At 39.0% G+C, this 17179-nt stretch overlaps 1 protein-coding gene and 1 pseudogene across 5 annotated transcripts in view; both read left to right on the plus strand.

Moving 5' to 3' along the window:
- The window catches only part of FILIP1 (filamin A interacting protein 1), a 200223-nt gene that overhangs the window by 157176 nt on the left and 25868 nt on the right, over positions 1-17179 (plus strand). The window lies entirely within an intron of this gene.
- Positions 15654-16826, plus strand: LOC105512474 (annotated as a pseudogene). The gene has a single exon (XR_001001858.1). The product of XR_001001858.1 is annotated as an MICOS complex subunit MIC19 pseudogene (transcript).

Below are 17179 nucleotides of genomic sequence, written 5' to 3' on the forward strand. Positions count from 1 at the left end.
CCAAGATGCACCTTGTTATGGTATGAAGAGTGCTCCTGGTTTTCTATGGTGGGGGAAGTAATCTCATCCTACAGAAACCTTGGGGAGTTTGTATCAGAACTGAAAAATCTCTTGTCTTACTATCAGCAGTCCTACTAATGTGTTCTGAAGGCTTTTAACAGGCAGCCTTTCTATATACTGTAAATGTATCTTCTAATGTATGATTTCTTGATGAGCAAGCAACTAATTTCAAGTAAAATATTCTTCCCAAAGGTTTGTTGTTATTGTTGTTGTTGTCATGTGGATTTTCTACAGCTCTCTCTTTGCATGTGTGGAAAAGGCTTGTAAAAGTTGGCAATGAATTAGAATGCATAGCGATCCAAAGAAAGCCGTGTTTGTTCTGAAACACTCAGTGTGGCAGTGATAACAAGAATAATAAAGTAAATAGGAAGTTTGATTTCAAAGTGGGAATGAGATTAAAGTTTGGATTATGTTGAACAATTGTGTAAAAAGTTGAACTTTAGTAATTTTTCAAAATGCCAAAAAACATTGTCTAAGTTCAGCAGAGTGTATAAAAATAACTAGCTTGATTTAGTGCTCAGTAGGGCTGAAAGGTCTGTGAGTCTTTCACAAAACAACTTCATTTGGCCAAAACCAAATTTTTATAGTGTGATTTTAGATTCACATGACCCGTTTTATAGAAATTTGAAATAGGGGCAGATGGTATGGTTTTCATTTGTGTAGATTTAATTTGTGTAACATTGGCTGTTAATACTGTTTTGTCTCTGTGTTTAAAGTGATGAATATCTTGAGTTCAACTATGATGAAAATCTTGGGTTCACTACATTGATCTTCCTGGATTCTTAATTCCATGTGACTAGATGAACTTCTGTTTACTTGTAAAATTAAGTATCCTTTCCACAACAGAATGATGCTCACATTTGTTTTTTTTCTAGATTAACGATAGTCAAGATCAATATAAAATTGAGTCTGAAGTTTTGGAGTTTTGTTTATTGTTTTGACATTTTATTTTTTTAATTAGTTTTAAAGTTGTTCCAAAACTGGGTGAGATAATTATTAAATAAATGTTAACATAATAATTCAAAAACTTCAGCAAAATTTTACATAAACTTACATTTAAAACTTTTTAAAAGACCTTTAAATGTCATGGCAATAAATTCAACTGCCATTTTAGACAGAGAGAGGTTTACTTTTCTGAGTAAGTAAATGAAAACACACCAATAAGTGATGTATATACTTAAATTAATTTGCTACCTAAGTATGTCTATGTTATTTTAAACAATCTTATTTGTGAAAATGGATTTGCCCGAGAGAGAGTAGTAGTATCTTCATTAAAAGTTTTACAATAAAATGTTTTTATGTTGTGAGCACCCACACTGTATAAGCTTAAAACCATGACTTTTGCCCAGCACTGTATAAATGTTTGTGTGGAGTAAAGTGAGGTGTATGGTAGCTTTATGGATTGTCTACAACTTGTTTGACTAGTCTCAGAAAACCTCATTCATGCTGCCAGCTCCTCCTGTTATGTTCTGTGTGACCACAAGTGCATCCCATGGGGGAAAGGCTCCTCACACTGTGGGAGGTGTATGTGGGAGGAGACCCCACACATTGGAGACCTTCATACTGCGAATTCAGGGAATGAAAAACCTACCTGCTTCTAATATCTTCCCTGCCCTCTGGCTTTCCCCAGGGAATCCCTCCATTTAACCTATTTCTGAGGGAGAGAATTTCCTATGGCAATACGCATTTCCTAAATATAGCATCCCATAATTGGGTGTGATGAACCTGGGCAACACATTCCTTAAGAATGGGATATGGAAGGCCTCTTTGAGTTGGGGAGAGAAGGCGAAGGGGCCACCTGGAAGGGAGAGCCCAAGGTCACACATTTAAGTGACAAACTTGTATGGTTCATGGCTTTTTTTGTTCCTTGTGAAAATTATTAGGTAAATTCATTCACCTAGCTGATTCTTTATACACATTATCAAAAAAAAAGAATAGTACCTGCTTTTTCTTGTTTTGAAAGTATTTCATCTGACCAATCTGAGCGGGTATTTGAAAAGTACTTTGAACGACATAGAAAATAGGAAAGCACCATAAAAGGCATATTGTTGTCCTCTTTGGGGAAAGGACATAAGAACAGAAATCTGAAGGCTGGGAAAGAAGAGCCCATGAGACTACGGTGAACTGCTGTCTTGGTTCGTTCAGGCTGCTCTAACAAAGTACCATAGACTGGGTGGCTGATAAACAACAACATTTTTTTTTCTCACAGTTCTGGAGGCTGAAAGTTCGAGATCAGGGTGCCAGCACAGTCAAGCTCTGGTGAGGGTCCCCTTCCTGGTTGCAGACTTCTGTCTTTTCCTTATATCCTCATGTGTGAGAGCTCTCTGGGATCCCTTTTCTAAAGGTAGTGATCCCATTCATGAGGGCTCCACCCTTCTGACCTAATCACCCCTCCAAGGCCACACCTCCTAATACCATCACATTGTGGGTTAGAGTTTTAATATACAAATTTTGGAATGTGAGAGGATATAAACCTTCAATTCATTGCAGTCGTACAGGTTGTAGCTTACAAGGGTGCCTGACCAGTGAAGGAATAGGAGCTGAAATAGAGTTGCAGCATGGCACTGATTCCACAGAGAGGAAGGAGATCTTTCCAGTTCTGACAAATGTACCATATGGGTTATACCCCTGAGAGCAGGAGAAGGGTATTGGAAGGCTGACAAGCAACTACTTCCTCCATCCATGTCCCCATCCATGGGTGTCCCCGAGTAGCCTATATTTAAAGGATAACTGGCATTTAACATAGCCTTGCAATATATATATTTTTATTCCTGTCCCCTAATACACTGACAATGGAGAGGAGATACTCTGTCCATCTTTGTTGAATTATTGAGTTAATTAATGAATCATGGTTATATTCTATATGAGTCAAGGAGCTTCATACTAGAGTGTGTGATCAGAGAGTTTCCTCTCAGTGATTCTCAAATATGGGCCTCCAGGATGGTCAGAAATTATCGGAAAATACCAGCCATTTCTATGGCTCATAGGAGCAAACAACTAACAATTCCCTAGACTTTAATTTTTATTATGACTAAGTGTTATTTACTAGTTACATATTGAGCAATTTTACAACATATATAGCATTTATAAATTTAAATTACCATGTTACCAGATTTTCTTGAAGACTAAATCAGTATTTTACAATGCAGTCTAGCTGCCACCCAGTTTGCAAATACCTACAAGTTTCTGCTTACCTAGTAGTAGGAAATGTAATCATCTCCGAGATGAATAATTTGTTATTAGCCATGAACCTTTCATGGTTTTCAGTTCTCACCATCTATGCATTTTAAAGGTAAATTACTATGGATTAAACTTCACAGTTTAGTTTGTTGTGGGTTGTTGGGCTAACCCACAGAGAGTCCATAATGCAGATTCTCAGTTTATAATTTTCAACAACTAGTTCCAAGGACCATCATCAATATGCCTATTCTAGAGCAGAATTATACATAATTCCCTCAAAATCTGATGAAAAATAAAACTTTATTTGTGATAATTTGCCTGAGCTTTGTGTGTTTGCTATTTAAATTACTTGAATTATACTAGCAAAGTAAATGTAATTAAATTACTGGATTTTTTAAAAAATTATAGGATATATAATAGTTTTATAGCTTAAAATCGTAAATATAACTACAGGATCTTCTCTTATGAAGCAAAAGTAGTTCACAAAAGCTGCTAGCAACAGGTCTACTGATTTTTTCTCTTCTCTTTCAATTTTTTATCACCAAGTTCTTTTTTAGAGTGGGACTATGTGAAATAGGCCTTCCTGCACTGGGCTAGGTCAACAATTTGAGATCACATGCTCCAAAATGTTGCTGGTCTTTATAAGACAAGAGGAGAAAACAAGTGTACAAGGGCTTTTGTAAACTCATCTTCACTACTAAGAAATACAAAACAAAAACAAAGCTCAAAAGTTTTTGTCCTGATGGGAAGGATTCACTATTTCTTTATAAAAAAATGATTCTTTAGCACTCAGAAATCAGAGCGGGAACCAGGGTGAGGCAAGTAAGGCTCTCCCCTTGGGTGCAAAATTTAAGGTGATGCCAAAAAACTCAGTAATCAAGATATATTATATTTTGATGAACTATTTTAAAAGTATCAAAATTAATGCAAAAAATTTACGATGAAGAAAATATCAAAATTTCAAGTGAAGACAGGCTCTGACTCTGCAGTTGTACAACTCAACCCTCATCCACTTCTCTCTCATTCCAGCCCTGCATAGTATATTAAGGACACTGATTAATTCTGGATAACTATAATAATAATCACCATATTGAGGAACTGAGGTAATTTATTCAGAAGTAACATTCTATAATTGGATCATTTGTAACACAAAGGATATGCTTGAGGTTTTGGATACCTCATGTACCCTGATGTGATTATTACACATTGTATGACTGTATCAAAATATCCCATATACCCCATAAGTACATATACCTATTATGTACCCACAAAAATTAAAGATTAAAAATTAAAAAAAATTAAAAAGTAATGCTCTTTCTGAGTTATTTGGTAAAACCATGCCCTATTATGTTACAAGCTGCTTAGCTCTGTACTGTACTCTAGTTGGGAAAAACCGCATTGTGACTAAAGACTTCAAACTACATGCAAGCTTGACTCTTTTGAGGTTCATTCATCTTTAATTACTATCATGCCCTTATGAGTTTTAACCTGCCCTCTGTCTTGGAAGACAGAGAAGCATACACAAGGGGAGAGTTGAAGAAAAGCAAAAATAGTGTTCTGAGAAGGAAATTAACATGGTCTGGCTAAGAAACAAGCTTAGGATGACTTTTTGGTGACATTTGTGTTGCAAAACAGAGTCCGATGGATTAAGATGGGGACAAGTGACAAAATCTTAAGGAATCAAAGAGACAATGGATGCTCTGGAGCTAATGCTGATAAATTTGGAAATGTGGTTGAAAAGTGGGAGTGTCAAGAATGTTGGTCAAAAGGAGCCCTGAAATCTTACATCACCTTATTCCAAGGAAGAGAAGTAAGAATGAATATAGGCAGAATGTCCCCTTAAATATTTAGTAGCACAGATTGACAAGTGTTCCAAGGATGGTGGTTATCACAAGAATGGGTAATTAGGATAAGCTTTAAAAAAATTCTCACTTCCCATTTCCTTCTCCCAAACAGTTTGTCCTTAGACCATAAGAAGAAAGATAAATTAACAAGTATCTGTGGAGTAGGACAGAGTGAGAATACTTTCTCTAGCATAAGTTTGACTAAGTATCAGAAGGATTTCAATAAGGAAGAAAAGTAAAAGTCTCCAACAAACTAAATTACATAAACATGGAAGGGAATAAGAATCACTCACAGTCACAGACAAATGTGAAAGTTCCATGGCACTGTGAGGAAAGTAAAAATACAACCAAAGACCAAAGGAGCTGAGACTGGAGGTGAGAGAGGGGAGCTAAAGATTACAAAGGAGATTTTAAAAAAATGTTATTAACTGGGCAAGGTGGCTTATGCCTGTAATCCCAGTACTTTGGGAGGCTGAGGTGGGTGGCTCACTTGAGGCCAGGAGTTTGAGACCAGCCTGGCAAACATGTGAAACCCTGTCTCTACTAAAAGTACAAAAATTCGCCAGGCGTGGTGGCGAGTGCCTGTAATCCCAGCTATTTGGGAGTTGAGGCAAGAGAATTGCTTAAACCCGGGAGGCTGAAGTTGCAGTGAGATCATGTCACTGCACTCCAGCCTGGGTGACAGAGTGAGACTCCATCTCAATAGAAAGAAAGAAACAAACAAAAACATTATTACAGAAAATTTCAAACATTTACAACGTAAAGAGAATAGTATAATGGACACCCATGTACCTATCACTAATCTTCAACAATTAATTAACTATGACTAGTTTGGTTACATCTATTTTCACTCTCCTGAATTATTTTGATATAAATTTCAGATACATAATTTCATTCACAAATATTTCAGTGAAATAAGGACTCCTAAAAATAAAGGACTCTTGCCATAATCCATTATCTAACCTAAAACTTAATAATCATTTCTCGGCCGGTCGCGGTGGCTCAAGCCTGTAATCCTGGCACTTTGAGAGGCCGAGATGGGCGGATCACGAGGTCGGGAGATGGAGACCATCCTGGCTAACATGGTGAAACCCCGTCTCTGCTAAAAAATACAAAAAACTAGCCAGGCGCGGTGGCGGGCGCCTGTAGTCCCAGCTACTCGGGAGGCTGAGGCAGGAGAATGGCCTAAACCCGGGAGGCGGAGCTTGCAGTGAGCTGAGATCCGGCCACTGCACTCCAGCCTGGGTGACGGAGCAAGACTCTGTCTCAAAAAAAAAGCAAAAAGCAAAAATCATTTCTCAGTAATACAATTTTTCCAATTATCTGATTTAAAAAAGTAGTTTGAGAGGTCAGGAGATGGAGACCATCCTGGCTAACACGGTGAAACCCCGTCTCTACTAAAAAATACAAAAAATTAGCCGGGCGAGGTTGCCGGCGTCTGTGGTCTCACCTACTCGGGAAGCTGAGGCAGGAGAATGGCGTAAACCCGGGAGGCGGAGCTTGCAGTGAGCTGAGATCCGGCCACTGCACTCCAGCCTGGGCGACAGAGTGAGACTCCGTCTCCAAAAAAAAAAAAAAAAAAAGTAGTTTGAATAAGAATCCAAAAGATTACAGTTGGTTGATATGTCTTCTAAATTTTTTAAAAATCCATAGGTTTCTCTTTCTGCTCCCATTTTATCTTGCAATTTATTAATTGAAGAAACTGGTTTGTTTATCCTATATAGTTGCCCACATTTTTGGATTGCATCATCATGAGGTCATTTAGCAGTTTCTTGCTCCTATCTTTCCTTTAAACTAGTAATTAGTGGTTATAGGAGCTTGATTTGATTCAAGTTCAGGTTTTTTTTGTTAAAAGAATCTTTCATGGGTGGAGGTTTGTATACAATGTCTGGCTGTCTCTTTTTGAGAAACACTGATGAGCATTACCTACATCCATTATTTCAAAATGGTGGTATTCCAGAGTTACCTCTTTATTTATGCCAATAGTGGCATATTTTCATTTATTAATTTATAAATAATAAGGAAAAACAAAGAATTTAATATTAAGAAGAGACATGTTAATATATCTCTCTTAATATTTATATAGGAAAAACAAACTAGTTTCTTATTTCATATATATATATATGAGGGAGGTCTGGAGAGTGTTTTGAAAGGCTCTGTGCATTGACCTTTTTATTTTATTTTATTATGTAATATATTTTATTATATATTATTACATATATTTTATATATATACACATATATGTGTATCTACATCTGTATATATATTCACACACAAAAAACCCTTACTGATCCTGCCCTACCTGTTTCCTGTGTTCACTTTCCTGTTTCTCCTTCCTTTTACAAGCAGAGTGACATGTTCTGATTTACCCTCTTTTAGGATCATTCCAGCTTCTGGGAAGAGAATAGACTGTGGGTGGACAAGAGTGGAAGCTGGGAGTCAGATTAGGTGGCTCTTGCAATAATCCAGATAAGAGATGATGGTGGCTTGCGCCAGGGGGATAGCAATGGAGGAAGTGAGAAGTAATTGGATTTAGGATATATTTTGAAAGTAGAATTGACAAGATTTGCTGAAGAATTGAATATAGGGATGTGACTCAAGACGAGTCTAAATTTCAGTCCTAAGCATCTGGAAGAAGTGGTTGTAGGTGATTGATTTGAGGAAGATGTGGTTGGAACAGATTCATGGGGAAGATTGGGAGCTCAGAAGAGATAAAGAATGAACAGCTCAGTGGGCTCAGAGCTAATTGAATGACAATGTCCACGCCACTGAATGGATTGATGTCAGCAGGAGGGAGATCTGGAGAGTGCTTTGAAAGGTTCTGTGCATTGACCTGCCTATTTAATTAATAATTGGGGTCATCTCGCCATTGACACAACGCTAGGTATAAGCTGATATTCTGGGTGACAAAATAGAGTCCAAGGGGCATCTTGACAATTCTAAGATAAACTGAATCAAGCAAGATGAAGTTAACCTAAACAGAGTTGCAAACCTGAGCTGTCCAGGCAATATCCATTTGAGCAATAGCATTGTTATTAAAGCACAGTGTTTGTGCAAACAGATCTGATTCAAAATCCCAACCTGCCTCTTCTTAGTCATGTTCTCTTGATTAAGTTAAACAATAATTTACTTTATTTATAAAATGGTACAGTATTGCCTTGCTCAAAGGGAATGAAGATTCAATAATAAAGCTCTCACACTACCTAAGAGACTTTTCCTTTTATTTCATGTTTTCAAAATTAGGTATTAGCAAATATTGGAGTTGGGATGGGCTTTATTTAAACTTTATTTTATTTCAATAGTTTTTGGGGAACAGATGCTTTCTGGTTCAGGGATAATTTCTTCAGGGATAGCTCTTTAGTGGTGATTTCTGAGATTCTGGTGCACCGATCACCCGAGCAGTGTACGCTGAACCCAGTGTGTAGTCTTTTATCTTTTACCCTCCTACCCTACCTCCCCGAGTTCCCAAAGTCCATTATATCATTCTTATGCCTTTGCATCCTCATGGCTTAGATCTCACTTATAAGTGAGAACATATGATATTTGCTTTTCTATTCCTGAGTTACTTCACTTAGAATAATGGTCTCCAACTCCATCCAGGTTGCTGTGAATGCCATTATTTTGTTCCTTTTTATGGCTGAGTAGTATTTCATGGTGTGTGGGTCTATCTATCTATCTATCTATCTATCTATCTATCTATCTATCTATCTATCTATCTATCTGTATCTCACCTTTTCTTTATCCAGTCATTGGTTGATGGGCATTTAGGCTGGTTTCATATTTTTGCAGTTGCGAGTTACACTGCTAAAATATGCATGTGCAAGTGTCTTTTTCATATAGTGACTTCTTTTACTCTGGGTAGATACCCAATAGTGGAATTGCTGGATCAAATGGTGGTTCTACTTTTAGTTCTTTAAGGAATCTTCATAATGTTTTCCATAGTGGTTGTAACTAGTTTACATTCCCACCAGCAGTGTAAAAAAGTGTTTACACATGATGTGATCCCTTTTCACCACATCCATGCCAACATCTATTTTTTTTATTTTTTAATTATGGTTATTCTTGCAGGAGCAAGATGGTATCTCATTGTGGTTTTGATTTTGCATTTTCCTGATAATTATGTTGAGCATTTTTTCCAAATGTTTGTTGGCTGTTTGTATATCTTCTTTTGAGAATTGTCTATTCATGTCCTTTGCCCATTTTTTGATGGGATTATTTATTTATTTATTTATTTATTTATTTGCTGATTTAAGTTCTTTTTAAATTCTGGATATTAGTCCTTTGTCAGATGCATAGTTTGCAAATATTTTCTCCCACTCTGTGGGCTGTCTGTTTACTCTGCTGTTTGTTTTGTTTTGTTTTTTGAGAGTGCAGTGGCGCAATCTCAGTTCACTGCAGCCTCTGCCTCCCGGGTTCAAGCAATTCTCCTGTCTCAGCTTCCAAAGTAGCTGGGGCTACAGGTGTGCGCCACCAAACCCAGATAATTTTTATATTTTTAGTAGAGATAGGGCTTTACCATGTTGCCCAGGCTGGTCTCGAACTCCTGACCTCAGATGATCCATCTGCCTTGGCCTTGGCCTCAGCCTCCCAAAGTATTGGGATTACAGGTGTGTGCCACTGTGCCCAGTCTGATTATTTCTTTTGCTGTACAGAATCTTTTTAGTTTAGTTAGGTTCCATCTATTTATCTTTGTTTTTATTGCATTTGCTGTTGGGTTCTTGATTATAAACTCTTTGCCTAAGCCAATGTCTAGAAGAGTTTTTCCGATATTTCTTCTAGAGGTTTTATGGTTTCAGGTCTTACATTTAAGTCGTTGATCCATCTTGAGTTGACTTTTGTATAAGGTGAGATGAGGATCCAGTTTCATTCTTCGATATGTGGCTTGCCAGTTATCCCAGCACTGTTTGTTGAATAGGGTATCCTTTCCCCACTTTGTGTTTTTGTTCGTCTTGTCGAAGATCAGTTGACTGTAAGTACTTGGCTTTATTTCCAGGTTCTCTATTCTGTTCCATTCGTCTATGTGCTTATTTTTATACCAGTACCATGCTGTTTTGGTGAATATGGTCTTCTAGCATAGTTTGAAATCAGGTAATTGATGCCTCCAGATTTGTTCTTTTTGCTTAGTCTTGCTTTGGCTATGTGGGCTCTTTTTGGTTCCATATAAATTTTACGATTGTTTTTTCTAGTTCTGTGAAGAATGATGATGGTATTTTGATGGGAATTGCATTGAATCTGTAGGTTGCCCTTGGCAGTATGGTCATTTTCACAATATTGATTCTACCCATCCCTGAGCATGGGGTGTGCTTCCATTTGTTTGTACCATCTGTGATTTCTTTCAGCAGTGTTTTGTAGTTTTCCTTGTAGAGATCTTTTACCTCCTTGGTTAGGTATATTTCTTTTTGTTGTTGTTGTTAGGTATATTTCTAAGTGCTTTGTTATTATTATTATTTTTGCAGTTGTTATAAAAGGGATTGAGTTCTGATTTGATTCTCAGTTTGGTCATTGTTGGTGTATAGCAGTGCTACTGATTTGTGTATAGTGATTTTATATCCTGAGACTTTACTGAATTCATTAATCAGATCTAGAAGCTTTTTGGATGAGTCTTTACGATTTTCTAGGTATAGGATCATATCATTGGCAAACATTGACAGTTTGACTTCCTGTATTAGTCCATTTTCACACTGCTACGAAGACACTACCTAAGACTGAGTGATTTATAAATAAAAGAGGTTTAATTTACTCACAGTTCTGCAGGTTTGGGGAGGCCTCAGAAAACTTATAATCACGGCAAAAGGCAAAGGAGAAGTTAAGTACCTTCTTCACAAGGCAGCAGGAAAGAGAGTGCAGAGGAAACTGCCACTTTTAAAGCCATCAGATCTCATGAAAACTCCCTCACTATTTTGAGAACAGCATAGTGGGAACCACCCCTATCCAATCACCTATCAACAGGTCCCTCTCTTGATACATGGGGATTCTCATTTGAGATGAGATTTGGGTGGGCACACAGAGCCAAACCATGTCACTTCCTCTTTACCGGTTTGCATGCCCCTTATTTCTTTTTCTTGACTGATTGCTCTGGCAGGGTGGGCTTTTAAGAGCCTCTTGAAATAATATTAGGACTAGAGATTGTCTGAAGTAATGTCTGAAACATTACTTCCCCGGAAAAAGTTTTCTTGTCAGCCCTTCTAACACCACATGAAATGTCAGCTCCCTTCTCTTTATCTTCCCCACCTGTGCTTCCACCTCTTTCTGCCTTATGATTAATAACCAATTTTATGTTTTCTATCATATTTTAAGTCACTTGCTAGTAATATTTGTGTACAATCTTTCTCCCTTTATCTGATGCCTCGGAACCCTTTTAAATTTTTTTTCTGGTTTTTGAAACATAATTTATATACAGTAAAATTCACCAATTTTAATTATACAATTTGATGAATCTTAACAAATGTATGTACCATCAACAATCATAGAGCATTTGGGAATATAAAGTTGAGCTATTAAATTCTAAATTCACATTTGAAGCTCAGAATGGAACTACTATGCCATTCATTTACCTGGGTTTTTATTCCAATTGCCATTATTTAATTAAATGTAAAAAACAATCACAAATTGGGAGGCCGAGACAGGGATCACGAGGTCAGGAGATCGAGACCATCCTGGCTAACATGGTGAAACCCCATCTCTACTAAAAATACAAAAAAATTAGCCAGGCGTAGTGGCGGACGCCTGTAGTGCAGCTGCTCGGGAGGCTGAGGCAGGAGAATGGTGTAAACCCTGGGAGGCGGAGCTTGCAGTGAGCTGAGATCCGGCCACTGCACTCCAGCCTGGGCAACAGAGCGAGACTCCGTCTCAAAACACACACACACACACACACACACACACACACACACACACACACAATCACATTAATAAACACTTTTCTAAATGGCAAAAAAGAAAAAAAAATCTGGGCCCACACTTTTAAAGTCTTCTAGTTGAAAATAATTAAATTTCTGAACATGCTGATAAGTGATCAATTTGCAAGTTAAAAAGTGTAATTTTGGCTGGCCATAGTGGCTTATGTCTGTAATCCCAGCACTTTTGGAGGCCGAGGTGGGTGGATCATCTGAGGTCAGGAGTTTTAGACCATCCTGGCCGAGATGGTAAAACCCCGTCTCTACTGAAAATACAAAAATTAGCCAGGCGTGGTAGCATATGCCTGTAGTCCCAGCTACTCAGGAGGCTGAGGTGAGAGAATCACTTTAACTTGGGAGGCTGAGGTTACAGTGAGCCAAGATGGCACCACTGCACTTCAGCCTAAGTGACAGAGTGAGACTCTGTCTCAAAAAAAAGTATAATTTTATTCGTTATGAAATAAGAAATTAAGAATATGTTTAAGAATAGTTATTAAGAAAGGCAATAAAAATTTAAAATCTCTATTAATTCATTTAGTTGTCTTTCTTTGTTCTCTAAAGAGGACTAAATGCTTGCAGAAAATTTAAAATTTGCCAAGAACAAGTTTGATTTTAGGATACTTAGGATACTTAGGGTACCTGTGACTGCTGATGGGAATCAGGGTACTAATTTATTGTTTTAGTCTTAGTCTTTTGGTTTGTTTCCTTTTCATGCTAATATGTTTAGAATCAAGGCATAGTTGAAGAATGGGAAGGTGAGCAGAGAAGAGAATGGAGAGGAGGTGGTAAGACTAGTTGGCACAAGCAACACTTAAATCTCTTATTCTGCTTCTTAAATAGCATAATTACATGGAAATGGTGTCCAGTAATGTAGAGCAACTTAGTTGTTTGAAGTGCAAAATGAAATTATAACTATTAGGAAATTGTTGAAAAAAAAGAGATGTAATATGCCATAGGCATTATGTTTTGTGAATAGATACATGCTATATTTCTGAATGCTGAATGCTTGTTTAATGTAAAACGAGGATTTCCAAATAGGAGGGAAGAGAAAAAAACATCTGCAAGTAGAATGCTGAATTGACTGGGGAGGTGGATAAAGTGAAACACAAGCCTGTTCCTGCCTTCCCAAAACCCTCTTCCTTGGGTCCTCCTGTGTTGCTCCATGGCTCCCTCTTCCTCTGTATCTCCTTCTTCTCTTCCCTCTCTGCACAGGCCTTCCATAGGTCGTCCTTATTCTTTTTATCTCTCATTTTTGGACATTTCCCAAAGTTTTTTCTCCATCCTGTCTTTTTTCTCTCTTTAGATATGTTCTACTTTGGAGATCATATTCATTTCTGTGTCTAAGGAAATATCACCTCCATTATGGAAATAAAAATCTAACAATTACCAAGCTTTTTAGCACTGTGAAAATTTCTGTGTAGGGTGGGATGGCTGACAAAATGGCCCCATGTTTTCCTCTGATTTTCTTTCCTCCTAGGAGTTCCCTCACCGTAATTACCACTGTTTTTCCCAATAGACCCAAGGGTGTACTGCTCCAACATTAGATTTTTGATCCAACTGTGTATGAAAGTCCCTTTCCTTTAAAAAAAAAAAAAAAGAACTATAACAGACTGGGCACAATGACTCACATTTGTAATCCCAACACTTTTAGAGGCCAAGATGGGAGGATTGCTTGAGGTCAGGAGTTTGAGACCAGCCTGAACAACATAGTAAGATCCCACCTTGAAGAAGAAGAAGAAGGAGAAGAAGAAGGAGGAAGTAGAAGAGGAAGAGGAGGAGAAGGAGGAGGAGGAAGAAGAACTAAGACAAACCAGTGACACAAAAACCTACGAGAGAAAAAAAGCCTTAATTCAGCCTGTTCTAATAGTCCCATAGCTGTTTTATAGGTTACATAGAGGTTGTTCAGCCTCCACTGCTACATACAGGTAGACAGATCGTAAGGGATATCTTGCTCAGTCCATATAGAGAAAGCTCCCTCCCTCATTTGAGGTTTATCAGTTGAGAGACACATTTCTTTTCTAATAGGCTGACAGTGAAAATGGACAGATTCTTCAAGGGAGGCCATTGCTCATTAGACAGAGACACTCATCTAATAGCCATTATTAATATAAAATTGCCGGCCTAATAACAACTGTGATATCTGTTTAACCAAAATGTATACTCACTCAGCATTGTGAAGAACTTGTTAATACATCTCTATATAGGTAATTTCCAGATATATATTTCTTTTCTTTATTTTCTTTTTTTTTTCTGGGATAGGGTCTTGTTCTTTTGCCCCAGATGGAGTGCAGTGACATGATCTCAGCTCACTGCAACCTCTGCCTCCCTGGCTCAAGTGATCCTCCTATCTCAACCTCCTGAGTAGCTGGAATTACAGGCACACGCCACTCACACCCAGCTAATTTTTTTTTTTTTTTTTTTTGTAGAGATGAGGTTTTGCCATGTTGCCCAGGCTGATCTCTTAACTCCTGGACTCAAGCAATCTGCTCGTCTCAGCCTCCCAAAGTGCTGGGATTACAGGCTTGAACCACCGCTCCAAGCCTACAGATTTATATTTCTAATTCAAGTTTATATCTTCATTCTTTCTCTTGTTTACACATACAGTCAATATTTCTTGAGCACATCCTATGTGTCAGGCATTACACTAGGGGGCAAACAAGACAAACATAACAGCCACCCTCATGGAATTTGCATTAACAGAGGTAGGCAGACATTAAAAAAATTGTAAGTTGGGACAGACATTGCAGTAATTGAGCTCCATAGAGACAGCACCTGGGCAAGTGAGAGCCAGATGAGCACTGGGCGACTCTGCCTTGCTGAGGAAAAATAACTAAACATGGGCAAAGGAGATCCTAAGAAGCTGAGAGGCAAAATGTCATGATATGCATTTTTTGTGCAAACTTGTCTGGAGGAGCATAAGAAGAAACACCCAGATGCTTCAGTCAACTTCTCAATTTTTTTTTTTTTTTTTGGAGATGGAGCCTGGCTCTATTGCCCAAGCTGGAGTGCAGTGGCGTGATCTCGGCTCACTGCAAGCTCTGCCACCCGGTTTCACGCCATTCTCCTGCCCTAGCCTCCCAAGTAGCTGGGACTACAGGCACCCGCCACCACGCCCGGCTAATTTTTTGTATTTTTAGTAGAGACGAGGTTTCACCATATTAGCCAGGATGGTCTCCATCTCCTGTCCTTGTGATCCGCCCGCCTTGGCCTCTCAAAGTGCTGGGATTACAGGCGTGAGCCACCGCGCCCGGCCTCAGAGTTTTCTAAGAAGTGCCCAGAGAGGTAGAAGACCATGCCTGCTAAAGATAAAGGAAAATTTGAAGATATGGCAAAGGCGGACAAGGCCCGTTATGAAAGAGAAATGAAAACCTATATCCCTCCTAAAGGGGAGACAAAAAAGAAGTTCAAGGACTCCAATGCACCCAAGAGCTCTCCTTCGGCCTTTTTCCTGTTCTGCTTTGAGTATCGCCCGAAAATCAAAGGAGAACATCCTGGCCTGCCCATTGGTGATGTTGGAAGAAACTGGGAGAGATGTGGAATAACACTGCTGCAGATGACAAGCAGCCTTATGAAAAGAAGTCTGCTGTTCTGGGGTCGTGGCCTTGCTCCCGCTGTGCGGGAAAAGAATCCAGGCCCTTCCACCCACGTGTGGGCGCGGGGACCCCGAAATGCTCCTGGTTCCGCGCTAGGTCTCCGCTGGGGCAGGAACCGGAGCCATGGCTGGGACCACCAGCACCCGCTGGGTCACCTTCGAGGGGGACGAGAATGAGAACATCACCGTGGGGAAGGGCATCCGGCTTTCAGAAAATGTGATTGATCGAATGAAGGAATCCTCTCCATCTGGTTCGAAGTCTCAGCGGTATTCTGGTGCTTGTGGTGCCTCAGTTTCTGATGAAGAATTGAAAAGAAGAGTAGCTGAGTAGCGGGCATTGGAGCAAGCCAAGAAAGAATCCGAAGATCAGAAACGACTAAAGCAAGCCAAAGGGCTGGACCGAGAGAGATCTGCTGCCAATGAGCAGTTAACCAGAGCCATCCTTCGGGAGAGGATATCAAACGAGGAGGAAGGCGCTAAGGCAAAGCACCTGGCTAGGCAGCTGGAAGAGAAAGACCGAGTGCTAAAGAAGCAGGACGCATTCTACAAAGAACAGCTGGCTAGACTGGAGGAGAGGAACTCAGAGTTCTACAAAGTCACCACTGAACAATATCAGAAAGCTGCTGAAGAGGTAGAAGCAAAGTTCAAGCGGTATGAGTCTCATCCAGTCTGTGCTGATCTGCAGGCCAAAATTCTTCAGCGTTACTGTGAGAACACCCACCAGACCCTCAAATGCTCCTCTCTGGCCACCCAGTATATGCACTGTGTCAATCATGCCAAACAGAGCATGCTTGAGAAGGGAGGATAAAAACTTTCAGAACGAGCAAAACACCATCAATGTTAATTCCAGAGATGGAACATTTTTTTTTTCCTAGTAAGAAAATAACCCATTTGAAGAGAAGACCACTAATGAGAAGACCACTAAATAGAGACACCAAGAATGGATTCAGCAGAGTCATTTCACATTTTGAACAGCAGCAATTTGAAGGGCCAAAGCCTTGATCAGGGATCAGTTACTAAAGGACACACTTCAGTATTAGTAAACCCTCTTATGATGATTAAAAGAGAAGGGCAGCCCTCTCCACCATTTGGTACTTTCTATTCACCTTCCTCTGACCATAAAATGTTTCTCTTCAGAGCAAGCCCCATCATTTGGTGAACCTCCACCCTAACAAAGTAGGGTGGGGTGGGGGGCTAAATTAACTGGAGTCGGGTGAGGAGAGAGCCAGAAAACACAGATCTGGGTGAAACAGCAGTGCTGGGTGGAATTGTCTAGGCTATGGCATGCTGGCTTTCTCTCTCTTTCTTTTCTCCTGATTATGTAAGAGCTGTTTCATTTTAACTTCTTATGGTGATTACACAGGCAAGAAGACAAAAAGGAGAGAAAATGTACCTCTTCTACTGGAATAATGTTTATGATTACAAGTGAGATACTGTATTTTTATCAATATGAAGGCAACCTTGGCTGATATAACCTCTATACTGAATACTTACATCTTTACTTCACTCACTATCAATAATAAATATATTTTCTGACAAAAAAAAAAAGAAAAGAAGGCTGCGAAGCTGAAGGAAAAATACAAAAAGGATATTGCTGCATATTGAGCTAA

The sequence above is a fragment of the Colobus angolensis genome, unplaced genomic scaffold (genome assembly GCF_000951035.1).
Source record: "Colobus angolensis palliatus isolate OR3802 unplaced genomic scaffold, Cang.pa_1.0 Scaffold213, whole genome shotgun sequence".
In the NCBI taxonomy this organism is placed as follows: domain Eukaryota; kingdom Metazoa; phylum Chordata; class Mammalia; order Primates; family Cercopithecidae; genus Colobus; species Colobus angolensis.